At 38.1% G+C, this 21,723-nt stretch overlaps 1 protein-coding gene across 4 annotated transcripts in view; it reads right to left on the bottom strand.

The window, feature by feature from the left end:
* The window catches only part of CNTN4 (contactin 4), a 1,026,598-nt gene that overhangs the window by 769,548 nt on the left and 235,327 nt on the right, over window positions 1–21,723 (bottom strand). For all 4 annotated transcript variants that reach the window (XM_027522789.1, XM_027522788.1, XM_027522787.1 and 1 more), the window contains one exon: window positions 10,196–10,251. The gene's annotated coding sequence lies outside the window, so the exon portion shown is untranslated. The remainder of the gene's footprint in view (window positions 1–10,195; window positions 10,252–21,723) is intronic.

Below are 21,723 nucleotides of genomic sequence, written 5' to 3'. Positions count from 1 at the left end.
CCAAGTGAGGTGAGAATCCCACTTGACAAGCAGACATAAGCCATTTGGGGAAAATACAAATTAAAAGGCTCCAAGATAGAAATAGAAGCATTAGCAGCAGGAAGTGTCTTGGGGATACATTGTGTCAGATTACATAGGGGAATTGGGAGAATAAGTGAGTCACAGCCTCCCAGTGGATAAACCCTGCTGTGTCAGTAGCTGGGCAGCCTCAGAAACTGTATGAGCTATTTAAAGGTGCCAGCAGCAGCAGCACTGCCTCAATGCCTTCAAGTTAGGATCTGCTTAGCAACATCCTTGAATCATGCACAGTTTGCACATTTCTCAAGCCACTTTAGCATTTGTCCTAACTTCTGACCCATTATTCCAGGCATCATAATGGAATTTCAAGGAATTAGAGACATTTTGTCTAATATCACCCAGTCATTCAGTCAATGAACTTAAACTACAATGTTGATTTCAAAGAGTTTCTTTTTTTTTTTTTTTAATAGTATCAATATGCTGTCATGGGACATATTTGGTCAATGTCCAGGGTGAGAAATCTCAGTTTTAAGAAAGAGAGGCCCTAATGGGTTTCCCTGGTGTCTCAGATGGTAAAGAAAGAGAGGACCCCTCACAGCAGCCTGGGCAAAAAGTTAGTTCACTGGAAGAACAGAAGGAATCTCAGAGAACCTGCAGCTATGAAGTACAGCCAGGGTAAAACCACAGCGAACAGGTCAGGGGCAAAGGTGCTACCTTTTCTCTATTTCAGGGACCATGTGATCACAGCTCTCTCTCTCACCATCTCTGACATGTTTTCTTTATCCTTTTCGGATTCTTCTTTCTGTCTTAGTATGTAGTGAGTTAAAATAGCTCAAGATTAGCATGATTCACTGGTTCCTTTGTTCAGGTCTCATCTAGACTCTGTGTCCTCATGAGAAATTCCTCAAAGAGAAAAATCTCCTGCTCCAGTCACTCCGTGGTACAAGGAGACACCTGGACTTCCTTTCGGTCGGGGCTGTGGCAGCTGGATACTTCTAAGTGAAATCGGGGCTGTATACTCGGCAGACAACCCAGAGATTTCTTTTGTAAACAAATTGCCTTGAATGTTCAGTTCTGATCTGACTCAAATTATAGCCAGGACGTTTATCCCTGGTTAATGTATAATATGAGCACTTAACACCAGGTGAGCCACTTCCTCACTGCCTTCTAAAACTCCCATCAGTAGCTGCCTGTGTGGTTTTTACTTTGTAAAAACCAGGGCTTCTTGACTGTTAATCCTGTATCAAAGAAAATTCAATATAAGACACAGGGTTTCCATTTTCTATTGTTTAATGCATTTCCAGCTATTGGGAAAGAGTGGGAGGGGGTCTCCAGATCTGGTCATTAACTAGTTACAGCAAAGTACTTTACAGTTTAGAGAGTCTGAAAGGACATAAGAAGATCCTGAACTAACCTCCTTCCATCGACACAAGGGATCGCCAGCTACATATAGAATAATCCCCTTGGAAAGAGACCTGAAAGCTGGATGAAGAGTCTCCAGAGCAAACGGTAAAAGGACAGCAAGAACACAGCAGGAAAGGCAGTGATAAAGGCTCAGCAAGAAAAATTCACACCCCAGTCAGATCAACTCACAGATGGGAGCAATTACAAAAGTGTGGTTATTTTCCCTGGAGAGTAGGGGATTTGAACTCCACAAACACCCTAATGGCTAGATCCTGCACAACGGAGATGAGCCCCTTAAACCCCTGGATTTGAAAACCAAAGGGGCACATGCTCAAGAAAATATAAAACTACAGGGAACAGAAAATCTGCTTTATAAAAGGCTCTTGTGCAGAATTACTCAACACGAGCAACAGCATAACACAAGATTGAAAAGTATGTGGGCGGTAGGTGAAAGGAATCCACATCTCATCTTGAAGGATCTGCCTGAGAGGCAGGTACCAATTGGGCCCCTCTTTGGGGACATGATCTCAAGCCACCCCAAGACTCAGTTTGGAATTCTACTGTCTTCCCCAGGTTCAATGCACCCCATGGAAGAAAATGAAACCTGAAGCTTTTGCTAAACTTAAGTATATGACCTAATGGTATACTACTCATGAGCTATAGAAAATTAACACTGGTCTGGGACACTTTACATCCCAGGACCTTGGTAGAAGCAAAAGCAAAACCACTTCTATGTCATGGTTTCACAACACAACATCCACAGCATTCTCACATGAAAAAAATAAATCTAATGTGAGCTCACAATATAAAAAGACAGACTATATATATGAGGGGGGAAAAGCTATGACAAGAATGAATCTACTAGCACAGTAAAAAGGATATGCAGTGTAAGCACTCACAATGAAAAAAGATCATGGACATGAATAGAAAGTAAGAGTTTGGAAAATGTTAGAAAGGAATTGAACCCACAAGAAAACAGCAGAACATTATAAAAGATACACAGAAAGATAGAAACCAAATAGAAGTTCCAGGAAAAAAAAAAAAATAGAAAATTTAAAAGCCAACAAACATTTTAAATTGCAATTAAGTGCTTTTAACAAATATTCTTTATTTTCAGGCAATTGTTAATACTGCATTATCTGCCTTCTTCAGAGTCATCCATGGCCTTGTCACTTTGGCAATGAAATGTAAATAAAAGTGACACGTGTCCTTCATGAGAAAGTTTTCAGACTTAGTTCATGATCCCACAGGTCCTCTGCATTTGGCCTCAGCACTTACGGAGTCATTTCCTGACAGTGATTCCATCAACAGGAATGGAATATGATGAGCAAAGCTCCCACGTTAACTCACACTGGGTATATAACATGAGGGAGAAATAAACGTTTGTTGTTTTTGCCCCTAAGACTGAGGAGATGTTTGCTAGTGCAGCATGAATTTGCTATTTTGACTGATACAAATGTTAAATAACAAAGTAGACACTGATAAAGAAATAATTTGAAAATTGGAGGAGGAAATGACAGATTTTCCCAAAAAGCAAAATGGTGATATAAAGAAACAAACACTGAAAAGAATAACTAGGCATTATAGACAAGAGAAATAAATGGTCCAAAAATGTCTATTAAGATATACAACAAAGGACAATGGAAAAGATGTTAGTGTCAATACTCAAATGCTGAATGACAATTTTCCAAGATTGAAAAAAGGAACATGACCTCAGATTGAAAGTAAGGCATCGCATGAGCAAAACTAAAAATAAGTGCTTAATTGGGCAAATAATAATGAAACTTCAGTACTCCAAACACAGAGAAAATCTTATAAGGAAACAAAGAAAAAGATCACCTATAAAAGATTACCAGTGTGACTAACAGAAGACTTTAAAATCCACAGTAAATAAAGAGTGGAAAACAACAGCATAGTAACTTCAAAGTATTAAGAGGAAAAAATTGGCAACTAAGAATTCCAATCCTAGTTCAATATCACTCCAAAATAATGGTTTAAAAAAAAAATGACATTTTGTGATAAACAAACACAACTTAACACTAAGAGAAACCACAAAAAAATGTTTTGTGGGTGTATTAAGTAAAAGGACGGAGAAGGCAATGGCACCCCACTCCAGTACTCTTGCTTGGAAAACCCCATGGACGGAGGAGCCTGGTAGGCTGCAGTCCATGGGGTCACTAAGAGTTGGACATGACTTATCGACTTCACTTTCACTTTTCACTTTCATGCATTGAAGAAGGAAGTGGCAACCCACTCCGGTGTTCCTGCCTGGAGAATCCCAGGGATGGCAGAGCCTGGCGGGCTGCCGTCTATGGGGTCGCACAGAGTCGGACACGTCTGAAGTGGCTTAGCAGCAGCAGCAGTAAGTAAAAGGAACTTGAATAATAAAGATCAGGAAACTAGAAACAAATGATAAATGGGTAAATGAATAGGGAATTCTATGTAAGTGAAACCTTAACTATATTAAATATAACTATAAGAATCACTAACTGAAAAAAAAAATCAACTTTCCATAGTATTTTACTATGTATATGAGAAAAATGTGGAACTTTGTGTGGTATAGTTAGAAATAAAGTATTTTAGGTTTTATGTAAGAACATTATTAAATTTTGCATTGCCAATATACAAATAGAAACATAATAAGAAATCTGAAATAATCAAACAATAGTGGAATAAAAGAAAAATTAGTTGCTCCATTAGAATTCAGAAAAGAAGAAATATGCAGAAACAAAACATCTCACACAAAGTATGCTGACACAAAATAAGACAGTGGAAAGAATGGAAAGATTGTTTAAGATTCAAAGCAAGTGTGAACTTTTAAACTCCTCTGATACATGAGAAAAACCATACATTAAAAAAAATATAGCTACATGCTACTAAAAGAAGACACACCTAAAATGACTGGTAAGGACTGGAAACAAACCAGAAACGGAACCCCTGGCAAATATTAATTTAAATAAGGGAGGAATTTTAATCTTAACATGATATGAAATAAATATGTCAAAAAGCATTACTGAGAAAGGAAGAGTATCATTCCCTAATATCAAAGGGTCAATTCATTATGTGAAAAGAAGTCTGATACCTGCATCTCTTTTATCTCCTGCATTGCAGGTGGATTCTTTACTGCTGAAGTACCACCTGCCACTGCTACTAGATATCAAACTCAGAATTTGAGGGTATATATATATATATATATTTTTTTTTTTTTTTAATTTGCCACCATAACTCTAGGCCCTACTGAAGATGCTGGCTTACAGTGAGCTACCAATAAATACTTGCTAAGAGGCAAATGATACAATCTCAGCTATTCTGACTACTCACCATAGCATAATCCTTTCCATTATCCACAAGGAAAAGCAGAAAGCAACCACTGTTTCAAATGGAGCAATTCACACAGTCATTTTTTCATAATGAAGATTAAACAATTCTGCTTAATGTTACAACGTATAGTATACTTCACTGAATAACTCAATTATCTTCTATATCCCCACACTATGATTTTAATTTCAATTTCCAAAGATAAAACCAAAGCTAAAAAAAAAATCTCTACAATGTTTAAACAGAAAAAAAATCATAAATAATAAAAATGATAGACAATTGAATCATACATTTTCAGGCAGCAGTTTATTTTCTTACTGGCGACAACACTGACTTGCATTCAGAAGCACGTGCACAGACACATTTTAATACAAGGCCATGGGGATGTGTTCTCTGAGTTCTGACATCACCCTCATGGTATGCTAATGCTCCTCTCAGCACAGGTAATGTTACTTCTGCGAGGGAAGGCTCTGTCAACTACTATGAGGAACACAGGAAGCATAAAAATCATGTTTCTCTGTTAAATGTTCCCCTGCTTTATCGAAGTCCCTACGGGACTGATTAAATTCATTAAGTGATAGCAGAAATTCTAGCCGTGCTTTTCTTTCTGGCCAAGATGCCTGTGGAGTGGGCGTTGGGGATGTGGGAGGGTAACTGTGGAAAAGCTGAGTTGCCAAAAATCGTGTTGCAGCCTAATACTTACAACCAAGTAACACTTATTAAAATACATTAATTATATAATATTACAAGTCTATTTTACATATATATATATATATATATATATATATATATATATATAAAACAGAGGAACTGTTTTGTAACTGGCACCATGGTAAATATTTGACATTTGGTCTTCCTATGTCTTACAATTGGAGAAGGAGATGGCAACCCGCTCCAGTACCTTTGCCTGCAAAATCCCATGGATGGAGGAGTCCGGTAGACTACAGTCCATGGGGTCGCAAAGAGTCGGACACGACTGCCACTACAATGGCCATTAGTACCTTTATATTATTGTTAGAGGAATGTGTGGCTACAGAAGATGTAGTTGGTGAATTTTAAACATGAACCCATCTCTGACCCCATCTCTCAATGGATTAAACCATGAATTTTTTAAAATTTAAATTTATTTATTTTAATTAAAGGCTAATTACTTTACAAAATTGTATTGGTTAGAAATCTGACTTGATCTTTGGTTTTGGAGGGCACAGCAGGACTTTAAGGAAAACTGTGTTTGTTGATTTGAGTGATAGCCCAAGGAGTCTACTTATTCTGTTACACCCCCTACTCACCATATTTGAAAGAAAAATTTTGTCTTCCTAAAACATGAATTTCATATTTTATTACTTCACTGATATTCACGTAGCATAAAAAGAGTTGGAAATGACTGACTGACTGAATAACAACAACCATAAAATTTGGGCCAATGCACAAGACATGAGATGTTGGCTTGATCCCTGGGTTGGGAAGATTTCCTGGAGAAGGGGATGGCAACTCTTTCCAGCATTCTTGCCTGGAGAATCACCCAGACAGAAGAGTGTGGCGGGCTACAGTTCACAGGGTTGCAGAGGGGGACATGACTGAAGTGACTGAGCAAGCACATAGGATAAAATTCACCATTTACTGTACAATTCAGGATCTCTTAGCATATTCACAGGGTTGTGTCACCACCACCACTATCTGACTCCAGAAAATGTTCATCACCCAAGAAAGGACACCGTGGGCTCACTCAGTTCAGTTCAGTTCAGTTGCTAGTCGTGTCCGACTCTGAGATCCCATGAATCACAGCATGCCAGGCCTCCCTGTCCATCACCAACTCCAGGAGTTCACTGGGACTCACGTCCATCGAGTCAGTGATGCTATCCAGCCATCTCATCCTCTGTCGTCCCCTTCTCCTCCTGCCCCCAATCCCTCCCAGCATCAGAGTCTTTTCCAATGAGTCAACTCTTACTAGCAGCCACTTCACATTATTCTCTTTCCATAGTTCTTGGAAACCACCAACATGCTTTCTGTCTCTATCATTTTTTTCTATTTCAGAAACTTCATATAAATGGATTCGTATAATATGGAGCCTGTTGTGCTTCCTTTTTTCATTTAGTATAACGGTTTCAAAGTTCATCCATGTTGTAGCATGTGTTGATATTTAATTTTCCTAATCTATTTAAATTAATATCATCCAAAAGAAGATGACAATTAAGTGCATCAACCCAGAAAAACTATTTTCTTCAATTTTCTTTGTGTGTACAGGTTAGATGGAATGTTGTGGTTTTAACAAAGGAACTTCATGCAAGTTCATACACAATATTATAGTTTCCATTTCTCCATTTTACAGGTGGGGGAGAAAAGAGTTTTGGAGAGATTAGTTTATCTGTTTGAGTATTTGAGCAGGAAATTAAGCACAGAGGTCTGAATATAAAACCTAAATTACTTTCACTTAGTTGGTAGATATACAAAAGGAACAACAAAATGGTTCAGTGACCAAACCTATCGTCTTTGCTTTGTACGAGACAAACTCTTAGAAGTCAAGCTTTTATTTTGTTTTGTTTTGTTTTAGTCGCTAAGTCCTGTCTGACTCTTCGCAACTTGATAGACTGTAGTCCACCAGGCTCTTCTGTCCATTGGGTTTTTTACTGGAGTGGGTAGCCATTTCCTTCCCTAGGGGATCTTCCCAATCTAGGGATCAAACCCCCGTCTTCGGCAGGCAGATTCTTTACTACTGAGCCACCAGGGAACTCGAGTGCCTGCCAGGGCCATATAGATAGCAAATGATGTGGCATGATGAACTGAAGGTAGAGGAGGGCATCTGCTGCTCAAATAAGCCCTCATGCCACTTGGGAATGCAGGCTCAGGGTAGAAAATAATCTGATTTCTTCTAAGAGAATCTGGAAATCATCATTGCATGTGAAATCTAATTTTCAAGTGTTAGCAACAAATTAAAATTTGTTTTTCTTTTTGAAATTAAAAGAAAAAGAGAGAGAAAATGCATGAACCAAAGCACACTATTTTGCAGCTGTTCTGTTCCACAGGCTACAATTAACAGATAACAAAAGGCCAAGGCACCAGAGGGTGCCAGGGCCCTCTGTAAGACAGGGACAAAGGAGAATGAGGAAAATTTGAGGAAAGGTGACCCTCTGCCTTTCAACATTAATTCTGAACATGCCCAACCACTTAAACCTTTAAAGACAGAAAATTAGAATAGAAAAGATGTCATTGAATCCTTCATTCTTTCCATGAATAATTACTGAGTCATCCTTCGTGCATGTACTGTTATATTCTAGGAATACCATAATGTACAATAAGATGTAACCACTGGCATCAGAGTCCAAGGTGGGACAGTAAGATAATTAGGCAAGCAACTGCAGACACTGTGATTATCATGTCATTCATATTGATGTCAGCAGCCTATAGAAGCTTAACTCAGGCAAGGAAAACATAGAAGGCTTCCTGGAAGAACTGAGCTTTCATTTAGTGATAAATGAGTTGATCACACAAAGATACGAGAAGGGAGATGATGGACAAAAGGGCTGTTCCTGGAAGAAGGCCTACAATGAGCAAAAGCAAGATAGAAGATGAGATATTTAAACAATTTAAAGAAATTCAGGTTGGAAGAACCTACATTGGAAAGTGTGGGGTGGGAGAAAGAAAGGTAGACAGCTAAGCAAGGGCCAAATAATGTTGAAACTTCTGAAGCCATGTTAAACACTTGGAATAGATCCAAGGAAAACAGGGAACAGTGGCAGATTTGTAGGTGGTTCTGTAGGTAGATTACATTTAGAACGTGATTTAAGATCACTCCTACTGCCTGAGGAGGTAAAAATAGTAGTTCACAGCAAGTGTGAGAATGCTCGTATCTTGGAACAAGGCCAGCTCCCTAAGAAGAAGCCTGGCTCCCCTGGAAGATGAGAGACCACAGGGAGCAGAGCTTCCCCTTCCCAACCTACAAACTGACCTCAGACACACAGACACTCCCAGCAAACTGTGGGAGTCTATTTTGTAACAGAAGACCTACCTAGCTGACCTTACAGACTCATGAGAAATAATAAATGGTCACTATTGCAAGCCACTGAATTCTGGGGTGACTTTTTACAGAGTAAGAGTTAATTGGTAAAAAAAAAATACCTTAGTTAATCTTGGCTTATGAAACTCATCTGGGAAATCAAATTAAATAATTTTTTTCTATATATTTTTTCAATAGAGAGTGTTAAGAAAATTCCCTGAGACTCAAGAGTATGCATTAATATTACCCAATGGTATCAACCCCTATACTGAATCACAGAATGTTTTGTTTTCTATTGCTGGGGAGGCAATTTGGCCATCAGGATCTCTTGATAATTATTACATCTGTTAAATTGACTCAGCTTTTTATTTTCTATACAGCAATGCAATGAGATTTTCCTCTGCCACCATCCTCCAGGTTAGCACTTTTCCCCATGAAGGTCTAGTTACCATAGTTAACTTCAATATCACTCTTGCCACTTTTAAGGGCCAGGTCCTATTATGGGTGAACAATATCCCACAAAAACATATAGTGAAATCCTAATCCTGAGACCCATGAATGTGACCTTATTTGGGGAAAGGGTCTTTGCAGATGTAATCAAGTTAAGATGAGGTCGTATTGGACTAGGATGATGAAGAGGAAATATAGACCCAAACACACATGGGGGAGAAACCATGTGAAGGCAGAGACTGAAGTGATGCAATTACAAGTTAGGGAACACCAAAAGTTATCAGCAACTTCTAGAAGATGGAAGATGCAAGTGAGAATTTCTCCTTTAAAGCTCTTAGAGAAAGCACAGCCCAGCCTACACTTTGATTTCATTCTTTTCTACTCAGGGAGAAAATAAATTTCCATTAAGTCACCCAGTTCATGGTGCTTTGTTACAGCAGTCTTAGGAAACTAAAAACAGTTAAGTTTTACTTGTATATATCTGTATCTTTCATAAAGGAAAAAAATATGAAGTTCAAGAGAGAGGGGGCAAGTGTAGACAGAGGGGGGATGCATGATAGTAACTTATAACACTCACGTTTTACCCCTAAAAAACTTCAATTTTAATGCCTCAATATTTGCAGATCTCACTAACTTAGTATTTTGAAGATCTGACTGAAAATGTCCTCTCCATAAGTCATGGGCAAAAATGCAACAACCTTCATTTTATTCCCAATACTTTTTCCATGATGCCAAATTCTGAACTTTTTGAATTATCATATTAATTTGAACCACCAAATATCTGCCTCAAATATCTTCTCCAGAAAGAACCCAGAGAGTACAACTTCCTATTTTCAAGGTTCAAACTTGTATGACTTCACTACTTTTGTTAACTTCAACTTTCAGAAAAACATAAAAAATTATCTCACTGTATCACTCTAAGGAAAGAATCTAATGTTTCCAAAGTAACTAAGGATGTTAATCCAAGGTGAAATACAAGTAAGAAAAAGTTTTCCCTTTTGGGAAGCTTACCTTTTAGGGTAGATCTTGGGGCCACATGCTGTGGAGTTACGATATGTCAATGATTCCTAGAATTAAAAAAAATAACATACAAATAAATACATTTTTCAAGGATAAATATTCTTATATGTAGTTAATGCTTAACAATTTCCATTCTAAACAAATTAGAAGGAAATAAAAATTAAATACAGTTGGTACGGATTTCAGGCTTGATAGAATGGCCAAAATTAGGAGACAAGAGTTGGGTTCTATGCTTTGTATCTCACTAGCTGTGTGAACTTTTTTTTTTCCCAAATGTATTCTTTTTATTTATTTATTTATTTTTACTTTACAATATTGTACTGGTTTTGCCATACATCAACATGCATCCGCCACGGGTGTACACGTGTTCCCCATCCTGAAACCCCCTCCCACCTCCCTCCCCATCCCATCCCTCTGGGTCATCCCAGTGCACCAGCCCCAAGCTTCCTGTATCCTGCATCGAATCTGGACTGGCGATTCATTTCTTATATGATATTATACATGTTTTAATGCCATTCTCCCAAATCATTCCCACCCCCTCTCCCGCAGAGTCCAAAAGACTGTTCTATACATCTGTGTCTCTTTCGCTGTCTCGCATACAGGGTTGTCGTTACCATCTTTCTAAATTCCATATATATGCGTTAGTATACTGTATTGGTGTTTATCTTTCTGGTTTACTTCACTCTGTATAATAGGCTCCAGTTTCATCCATCTTATTAGAACTGATTCAAATGAACTTTTTGTAAAACATGTATTTTTAAAAAATTTTAATTTTATCAAGGTAACCGTGATTGTTAACACTATATGTTTCATGTATACATTATACTTCTACTTTCGTATGCCCACCAAACATCCAAGCTCATCACCACAAATTTACTTTCTGTCTGTCACCCTTCACCCATTTTGCCCTCCCCATGTCCCTCTTCCAACTGGTAACAAATTTTAAAAGACACATGCACCGCTACATGCACCGTTTGTTCCAGCATTATTTTAAATAGTCAAGGAATAGAAACAACCTAAGTGCCCGTGAACAGATGAAAGGATAAAAAAGATTCATATACAATGAAACACCACTCAGCCATAAAAAAAGTGAAATCTTGCCATTTGCAACAATGTGGATGGACCTTGAGGGTGTTAAGCTAAGTAAAATAAGTTAGACGGAAGAAGACAAATCTGTATGACTTCACTCATGCTTTATATATGGGATATTAAAAAAACTAATAAACAACACAAAACAAATGAACAAACCAAATCAAACAGGCTGCCTGACTTGCTGTGTAACTCCTGAGCAGTCGTTTCACCACTTGATGGCTTCTTAGTAATAACAATTTTAGAAGCCTGCGATATTCTAAGGTATTCAGATTCAGTAAGAGTGACCATTTCCTAAGAAAATATGTTACAAAGTGATTTAAAATAATGAAAAACAACTAGGAGGCATGCCACTGTTTTTGTTCATTTTATGATTATGTAAAATGAATGCAACAAAACTCTTCCAATAAATCTGGCATTATGTATGCATGCTAAGTTGCTTCAGTAGTGTCTGATTCTGTGCAATCCTATGGACGGTAGCCCACCGGGTTTCTCTGTCCATGGAATTCTCCAGGCAAGAACACTGGAGTGGGTTGCCATTTCCTTCTCCAGGGGATCTTCCTGACCCAGGGATCGGGATCGAACCCAGGTCTCCTGCATTGCAGGCAGATTCTTTACTGTCTGAGCCATCAGGGAAGCCCACAAATATATATATATATATATTTATATTTCTGTATATATATTTGTAGCTTCATGTCTATGTGTATGTGTCTATCCTCCAACTTTAATTCTGAGTAATATAATTATCTTTTTATAATTGAAAATATCATTTTGTGTGTGTGTGTGTGTGTATATATATATATTTAGGCCACTCAGAGGTATCTTTAACTATAAAATTCTAGTCTAATTTACATTTAAACATAGCATATTTGATTGAGATAGAAATAGAATCTTTTCTTGACTAGCCATAAATACCTTATCACTTCTTAAGCTTACACTATCGCCTGCTGGGTACCATAATAGTCATCACTGTATTAAGTTTCTTAATACCTTTACTTTCAAGTCAGTATCAATGAGTCTGGAAGGTAAGAACCAAAATCTTTATTTTGTTTATATATTAGAAATGGAATTTTTAGTTTTTTCTTTACTTTCTTAAATATTCTCCAAAAATAAAGAGCCACAAATGATTCTAACAAATCTAAGGCAGTGCTTCCTGTGAAACAAACAAATCCTATAATTAACTTAACCATGAGTCATAAATACATCACTTTTTGATTTTTTAAATATGGTTGGTCATCAGCTGTATATATATGTGTGTGTGTATCTCAAATCCTAATTTTCTTATACTAAGGATACCCACTGATAAGAAGGTAAACCTCTATTTACAGTTACTGGCACTATATACAACTTCAGACTACACATCAAAAACAACAGCTAAAATGAGAGTTATCCTAAAAACAAAAATGGGAAAGCTGCAGGCAAGGCTTCATTCTTTATTTTCAATTATTACTAGGATCTTGGCATTTATATATATATATTTTCTTTTCTTCCAGGATGAAAGTAAAGATTACAATTATCCACTGGAATGATACAGTCTGAAATGAAAGCAGACTAACTTCATTCATTAAATTATAATTATGTTCCTCTTGTTTAAAAGCACAAGCTCTGAGGCAGCTGCCTGGGATGGGATGCTGGTTAAATTATTTACTAGCCACGTGATCATGAGCAATTGGTTAATTGGTACAAGTCTCAACTTCACCTACAAAGTGGGGAGGATAATGCTATTCAGCCTCAAAGAACAGATGAAAAGTAAGTAACATAATGTAATTCAGTTCTCAGTCCACTACTTGGCATATGGTAACCAGTGACTCTATAGTAACATTGTTAAGAGTCTCCCATCCATTATGAAGAGTCTCAGGAGGGATGTGTATTCACACAAAAAATGCAGTCAGTATGTAAAATCTACACATACTTCAAAGAATTCCCCTCCTTATCCACACTACTTAGTTCAAAACTCTTCCCTTCCATTTTAGGAACTGTTCCCTAAGGGCACTTTTATCTAAAGAATTTACCTGTTGGATGGGCTAACATCATGAATACCTCCATCAGATTTGTTAGATGCCATGAAGCAAAAGATGATGCCAGAGACTGGAAAGCAGGATGGAAAGGTTGGAAAGTAAAGAGTAATATCTAAGATTTATCCACAAAGGTCTACGAACACCTCAGTAGATATAGAGGTGTTAGCCTTATTGAATAGCCTTATTTAAAAGGTGTTAAAGCCTTATTTAAAAGTTAGAATGTTTGTTTAATTCTAATTGGAATGAAATTTGACTAAGCAGATTCTTATCAGGTATAGAAGGGATTTAGTTAAAACTTCCCATCAGATGTGCCAACATACAGAGATAAACCAGGTATAAAATACCTAAGTAGATTCCTTCAAATGGGTTAAAATCACAAGAATTACTGAATACCACCTTTGTGCTGCTTTATTCAAGCAAAAAAACCGACATTCATGCTAGTTGATTGTACAACAGCCTCTCCCTGGGCAAGAACACATGGAAAGGCTTTCATTCCATTCACCTTTAAGTGCAGATTTCCCATGCATACAAAGCTAATACTCATTTTATTCCCACCTTACACTGTTTTTATAAAGGCAGAATGAGATAATCTATGGGGGGAAAAAAAAGTGTCCAGCACATCATATGCATAAAGTATTTATTTTTAAAATTAGTGAAAATTTATTAAATTTTCCAATATTATACCCTTGTCCTTGTTGGCTCAGACAATAAAGAATCTGCCTGCAATGCAGGAGAACTGGGTTCAATTCACAGGTCGGAAAGACCCCCTGGAGAAGGGAATGGCTACCTACTCCAGTATCTTGCCTGGAGAATTCCATGGACAGAGGAGTCTGGCGGCGGGCTACAGTCTATGGGGTCACGAAAAGTCAAACATGACTGAGTGACTAACACTGTCATTTTCACCATCCTTGTCACTTACCTGCTGCTGTAATAAGTTTAAGTTACATTTAAATTTTAATGATGGCTTTTATTAGGAACTCCATAAAAAGCACATGTGAGAACAGACAGGAAATTAATACATAAACAAATGAATAAATAGATGAATCTACCTCTGCTTAGAAGGATTGGACAAATCCGAGTTTTGAACAAAATCAGCTGGTATAAACATAAATGCACCAGCTATATCACAATACAAAAGAACCAGAAATCCATGAATAAGTGTAGACATTCTTGGCAAAAAGCAACTATGAAGAAGCAGCAGCTGGAAAGCCTGGGTCAGAAAGGATTATTTTAATCTAGAGAACAAAATGTCCTGATCTACACCCTGCTCAATTATTTAGAACTAAAATGTATGCTGGTAATTTATTCAGGACAAAAGAATCCTTCCCAAGTGACAGTTTGCTATTGTTCAGTCATCAAGCCATGCCAACTCTTAGTGACCCCACGGCCTGCTGCACACCAGCCTTCCCTATCTTTCACTGTCTCCCAGAGTTTGCTCAAACTCATGTCCACTAGGTCAGTGATGCTATCTAAGCATCTCATCCTCTGCCGCCCTCTTCTCCTTTTGCTTTCAATTTTTCCCTGAATCGGGGTATTTTCCAACAAGTCAGTTCTTCACATCAGGTGGCCAAAGTATTGGAGCTTTAGGTTCAGCATCAGTCCTTCCAAATGAATATTCAAAGTTGATTTCCTTTAGCACTGACTAGTTTGATTTCCTGAAGAAGGCAATGGCAACCCACCCCAGTACTCTTGCCCGGAAAATCCCATGGACAGAGGAGCCTGGTAGGCTACAGTCCATGGGGTCGCTAAGAGTTGGACACGACTGAGCGACTTCACTTTGACTTTTCACTTTCATGCACTGGAGAAGGAAATGGCAACCCACTCCAGTGTTCTTGCCTGGAGAATCCCAGGGACGGGGGAGCCTGCTGGGCTGCCATCTATGGAGTTGCACAGAGTCGGATACGACTGAAGTGACTTGGCAGCAGCAGCAGCAGCAGTTTGATTTCCTTGCAGTCCCAGGGACTCTCAAGAGTCTTCTCCAGCATCACAATTCAAAAGCATCAATTCTTTAGTGCTCAGCCTTCTTTATGGTCCAACTCTCATATCCTTAAATGCCTACAGGAAAGACCATGGCTTTGACTGTACGGACCTTTATCGACAAACTGTTGTCTCTGCTTTTTAATATGCTGTCTAGGTTTGTCATAGCTTTCCTTTCAAGGAGCAAGTGTCTTTTAATTTCATGGCTGCAGTCACCATCTGCAGTGATCCTGGAGCCCCTCAAAATAAAATCTGTCACTGGTTCTACTTTTTCCCCTTCTACTTACCATGGAATGATGGGCCCAGATGCTGTGGTTCTAGTTTTTTGAATGTTGAGCTTTAAGTCACTTTTTTACTCTCCTCTTTGTTTTCTCCCTTTAGAGTCATATCATCTGCATATCTGAGGTTGCTGATATTTCTCCTGGCAATCTTGATTCCAGCTTGTGAGTCATCCAGCCCAGCATTTTGCATGACATACTCTGCATAGAACTTAAATAAAAAGAGTGACAATATACAGCTTTGTCTTACTCAGTTCCCAATTTTGAACCAGTCCATTGTCCCATATAAGGTTCTAACAGTTGTTTCTTGATTCACATACAAGTTTCTCAGGAGAGAGGTAAGGTGGTCTGGCATTCTCATCTCTTTAAGAATTTTTCCCAGTTTGTTTTAATCCACACAGGCAAAGGTTTTAGTGTAGTCAATGAAGCAGATGTTTTTCTGGAATTCCCTTGTTTTCTCTATATTCCAATGAATGTTGGTAATTTGATCTCTGGTTCCTCTGCCTTTTCTAAATCCAGCTTGTACATCTGGAAGTTCTTGGTTCACATACTACTGAAGCCAAACTTGAAGACTTCTGAGCATAACCTTGCTAGGATGTAAAATGAGCACAATTAACAGTAATTTAAGCATTCTTTGGCATTGCCTTTCTTTGGGATTGGAATAAAAACTGACCTTTCCCACCCTGTGACCACTGTTGTTTTCCAAATTTGCTGTCATATTGAGTGCAGCACTTTAACACAGTCATCTTTTAGGATTTTTACATAGCTCAGCTGGAATTCTATCACCTCCGTTAGCTTTGTAAGTAGTGATGCTTCCTAAGGCCCACTTGACTTCACACTCCAGGATGTCTGGCTCTAGATGAGTGATCACACCAAATAACTTTGGTTATTTTGGTAGTAAGACCTTTTGTATAGTTCTTCAGTGTATTCATGCCACCTCTTCATAACCTCTTCTGCTTCTGTTACGTCTTTCCTGTTTCTGTCCTTTATTGGGCCCATCCTTGCATGAAATGTTCCCTTGGTATCTTCAATTTTCTTGAAGAGATCTCTAGGCTTTCCCATTCTATTGTTTTCCTCTATTTCTTTGCATTGTTCACTTAAGAAGGCCTTCTTATCTCTCCTTGCTATTCTCTGGAACTCTGCATTCAGTTGAATATATCTTTCCCTTTCTCTCTTGCTTTTCACTTCTCTTCTTTCCTCAGCTATTTTAAAGTCTCCTCAGACAACCATTTTGCCTTCTTACCTTTTTTTTTTTCCCCTTAGGAATGGTTTTGGTCTCCACCTCCTGTACAATATTACAGACTTTCTTTCACCTTCACTGGTCTCAGACAGGTATATATCTAGAAATAAACGTATATATGATCACCATCAGCTAGAAGTCTATGATGGCACTGAATCCTCCAGGGCAATATGCCTTTATATCAGTTCAGTTCAGTTCAGTCACTCAGTCGTGTCCGACTCTTTGCGACCCCTTGAATCGCAGCACGCCAGGCCTCCCTGTCCATCACTAACTCCCGGAATTCACCCAGACTCACATCCATCAAGTCAGTGATGCCATCCAGCCATCTCATCCCCTCTGTTGTCCCCTTCTCCTTCTGCCTCCAATCGCTCCCAGCATCAGTGTCTTTTCCAATGAGTCAACTCTTTGCATGAGGTGGCCAAAGTACTGGAGTTTCAGCTTTAGCATCATTCCTTCCAAAGAAATCCCAGGGCTGATCTCCTTCAGAATGGACTGGTTGGATCTCCTTGCAGTCCAAGGGACTCTCAAGAGTCTTCTCCAATACCACAGTTCAAAAGCATCAATTCTTCGGCGCTCAGCCTTCTTCACAGTCCAACTCTCACATCCATACATGACCACTGGAAAAACCATAGCCTTGACTAGATGGACCTTTGTTGGCAAAGTAACGTCTCTGCATTTGAATATGCTATCTAGGTTGGTCATAACTTTTCTTCCAAGGAGCAAGCGTCTTTTAATTTCATGGCTGCAGTCACCATCTGCAGTGATTTTGGAGCCCAAGAAAATAAAGTCTGACGCTGTTTCCACTGTTTCCCCATCTATTTCCCATGAAGTGATGGGACCAGATGCCATGATCTTTGTTTTCTGAATGTTGAATTTTAAGCCAACTTTTTAACTCTCCTCTTTCACCTTCATCAAGAGGCTTTTTAGTTCCTCTTCACTTTCTGCCATAAGGGTGATCAGTGGTAAACAAACACATGGGCTCTGAAGTAAGATAAGGTTCTAAGCTTCACCGCTTTTCTGCTACATCAAGATTTGCTCAAGCAAATCTTTTAACCACTACCATCTCAGTTTCCTTAATTGAAAATCAAAAATACTATTAACCACCTTGAAAGATTCTTGTGACAATAAAAGGATATATGAAAACTATCAGGCATACAGCATGTATTCAATAAATTTTGTCTACTATTACTGCATTATTTGAACATTAAAAGATAGAGGAGGTGAAAGAGACACCATTCACTGACTATACATATTCTAAAAAGTCACTGTATTTAAATTGTTTCTCCTTACATCTATCCTCTTAAGTCATCAGTGGCATTTTCCATCACTGAATCAGTAGGTATTTCTTATAAGTGTTTACTTCCTTCTCAGGTATTTAAAACCCAACCTGAACTTTCCATGGGAGGTAAAAGCCATACAGATATTAAATTATCCATGTTTATTTCCACAATTTCCATTAGCTTGTGGCTTGATATAATTTAGTATTAAAATCCAGGTTATTACACTTAATACTATGCAACAGATTACATTTAAATGCATTTTCCAGTGGAAAGTGGGATGAATTTCTAATCCTGCTGTCTATCTACAAGCAAACAAATGGTCATTTGATGCTTTTGTCATTATCATGACGTACAATACCAACCACAGAGATCACTAATGGGTTCCCACACATACACTCAAGGTAAATAACAATACAACATGATACATAACAGGCTTTAGAGTTATTAAGAGATAATCACATCCCTGGGACCTTCGCTGGGCGCAGTAAGTGGCACTGCTAAAATACGATTATCTCTCGATAAAGAGGGTCCTTGCAGTTTTCACAAAGGGAGGAAAAAAAATTCATTACCATAGGGAAAATGTTCATTCATTATACTGAAACATAAATTTCACAATCTAAGCTAATGAAGAGGGCTCTCCCTGTGATGACAATATTACACAGTGTATGAGGCTTCATATCAAGGTTATGTAGGTACCATCACCTTGAAGAATCTTGGATATAAGAGCCATTTTCTGGAAGACTAATTTCTAGGGTCTTGACTACAAGATAAACAGGGCTGGAAGATGCTTAAGGGCCTAGAGATCTAATCTATTTGAGACTGAGAATAGCGATGGGAATGGCTTATGCAGCTTATCAGCTGTAAAGTTAGAGACTTGAGATACTAAGCTTCCAGAATTGTCCTAATGTAACATAATTAGACAAGATCACCTGAGGGTGTAGAGACAGATGTTTGGTTTCCACAAGGTCCCAGGACAAACAACCAGTGCTGAAGTAGGGAAGGGTGACAAGTGGATTTAGACTTAGGAGAGCAGGGAAAAGAAATAGGCATGAGTCATTGGCACTGTTCTCAAGGATGGAAAAAAGGATGGCACTGTTCTCATGGATTGATATACAAGATAGAGCATTACTGAAGGGTTCTAATAAGCAAGATAACTCTGCTCACCTAAAATTACTCCAAATGGTGCTATTTTCTGATCTCCCTAACTCACAAAAAATAGACAAAAGTTACCTACTTGAATCTCCATTTACTCATCAATAAAATGGGTTTTAAAAAAGCTCTCCTCAGAGTTACTGGGAAAAGTAAAGAAAATATTGAGTATGAAGATACTTACTCTGTACAAATAAAACACCCTATATTTATCATACATTATTATTTAGAAGGATTCATTACATAAACTTTAAAAATGGGGTGAGAATACATAATTTCTCAAAGGCTCTGCCAGTGGTATAACTTAAGCTTATTTGTATTAAATATAATATTAGTAAAGGATACATAACAATTAATTTATTGTAATATGCTTGGAATTATAAGCTTGGTATTTTGGTCCCAAAGATACTATCCTCAAAAAATATACGGTCTTAAAACATGTGCAAAGGTGTTATTGATCTTAGAAGTTTACTCTCAAAGAAATAAAAAATTCTATTGGTCTAAATCAGTGATTATTAAAAAGAGGCAACTTTGCATCCAAATCTAGAGATATTTTTGATCACCATAATTGGGGAATGGAGGTGGGGGTGGTTTGCTCTGGCATCTAGTAGGTAGATGACAAGAATGTTGCCAGACCTCCCATGAAACACAGGACCCTATTCTCTGTTCTAAATATAGACACTAAATGTTATCACTTAACTCATAATTTGAATGACCTGCATCATTAGGCACCCTCATCTACAATTCAGTGCTGTGATAAACTACCTCATCAGCCTCTATATCCTACGAATAGAGATGGAAAATAATTTTCTTTCAATTATTGAAGCCCATATCCAAATGCAGGCTCTTTAGCCCTTTAAATTTCCATTATGAACAATTATCGGTTTGACTAAATTCAATTCTGTCTTTCCCGATGGGAAACCATAGGGGAAGAGTCAATGTGTTGGCAATCTGCAAGACCAGAAAATGAAATTTGCAAGGGTTCACCATTATCACAGAAATTTGGCACAGCTGTAATGACAACCTGTCAGTCTCCATTCCCAAGTCATATATAACTCCAATGCCTGGCATTCCACCACAGTCTAATGTGTCACATTATGTGACATGATATGAAAATATATTAGACACTTAGAATTTTATATTTCCTATAAGTGCCTGCTCTCTATTTCAGTTATACCAACACAGGGGGAATAAAATACCTGTATTTCTGCCTAACAAACAGAAGACAAATGAAAGGAAGCCAGAATTGCAGAAAGTATTAATAACTATAGATGTCAGAGTCCAAATATTTTCACATGGATAATTTCATAAACTTTTAGATGAAATACAGTATGGAATAGTGGTTGAGAGTATAGAATATGGCTTTCAGAATTCAGATCTCCACTTTCTAGCTGAGTGGCCTTCAGGAAAATACTTCTCTGTGCCTTACCTTGTTACCTTCCTCGTGTATTAAATGAAGGTATTAATCCTATTTGCCTCATAGGGCTGCTATAACGATTATATAAATAAGTGTTTAGAAAGTGTTTAGAATCCTTCCTGATACACAGTAAAGACTGTGAAGCTATCAAGTGATTGTTTATAGTAAAAAGAAACAACTTGATAAAGCAGAAGACATGATCCCATTTTACTGGAGAAATAACCTAAGTTCTACAAGTATAAGGAACTCTCCACAAATTCACTCTTTCCTTGAGTCTGCTCAGCACTGCCCTGTTTTCATAGCTGCATGGACCTCAGAGTGCTGTGTGACTGCTGTATGAGAGCTCAACTCCCGGAGCATGTTAAGAAGTACATAGCACACCACTATATGCAGCGGGCGACGCAACAGAGGGGTGGGGTGAAGGAAACAGTCTGGAGGCCTGAAAGGTTCAAAATCTGGTCCCTCCAGACAGAACTTTTGTTCATGGCCTTAAGTGACTTGTATATAAAGAAAACCACAGTAAGGGCTCTGACCTCCAATTTCAATCTTGAAAAATAACGGTTATAGGAAATCTCAGTTTTCAAAAATATGGTCATAAGACTTCGAGGGGCACACATCGTTATTTTTCTTTTCAGAGCAGTTCAATATAAATCTATGGGCGCATGCATGCATGCGTGTATGCTCAGTTGTGTCCAACTCTTTGTGACCTCATGGACTACAGCTCCCCAGACTCCTCTGTCCATGGAACTCTTCAGGCAAGACTACTGGAGTGAACTGCTATTTCTAGGGCCAACCCAGTGATTGAACCTGCATCTCCTGTTCCTCCTGCATTGGCAGGCATATTTTTTTACTACCACACCACCATGGTACCTAGTTAATGTGTGTGCAATTATTTACAGATTTGTTTTAATGTTTATTTTCCATTGATGACAAGTTTTGATCATTTATATTACTGGTGTAAGCATTTTTCAGATCCAGAATTAGTTTAAAAATCCATTAAATTCATAGAATATGTTAAATAGACAAGAGTAGAGATGGTATGCAGCTATGGTGAGGTAAGATATAGTAAGA

Source organism: Bos indicus x Bos taurus, chromosome 22 (assembly GCF_003369695.1).
Source record: "Bos indicus x Bos taurus breed Angus x Brahman F1 hybrid chromosome 22, Bos_hybrid_MaternalHap_v2.0, whole genome shotgun sequence".
Lineage (NCBI taxonomy): Eukaryota > Metazoa > Chordata > Mammalia > Artiodactyla > Bovidae > Bos > Bos indicus x Bos taurus.
This window is presented reverse-complemented; position numbering and strand designations above follow the sequence as displayed.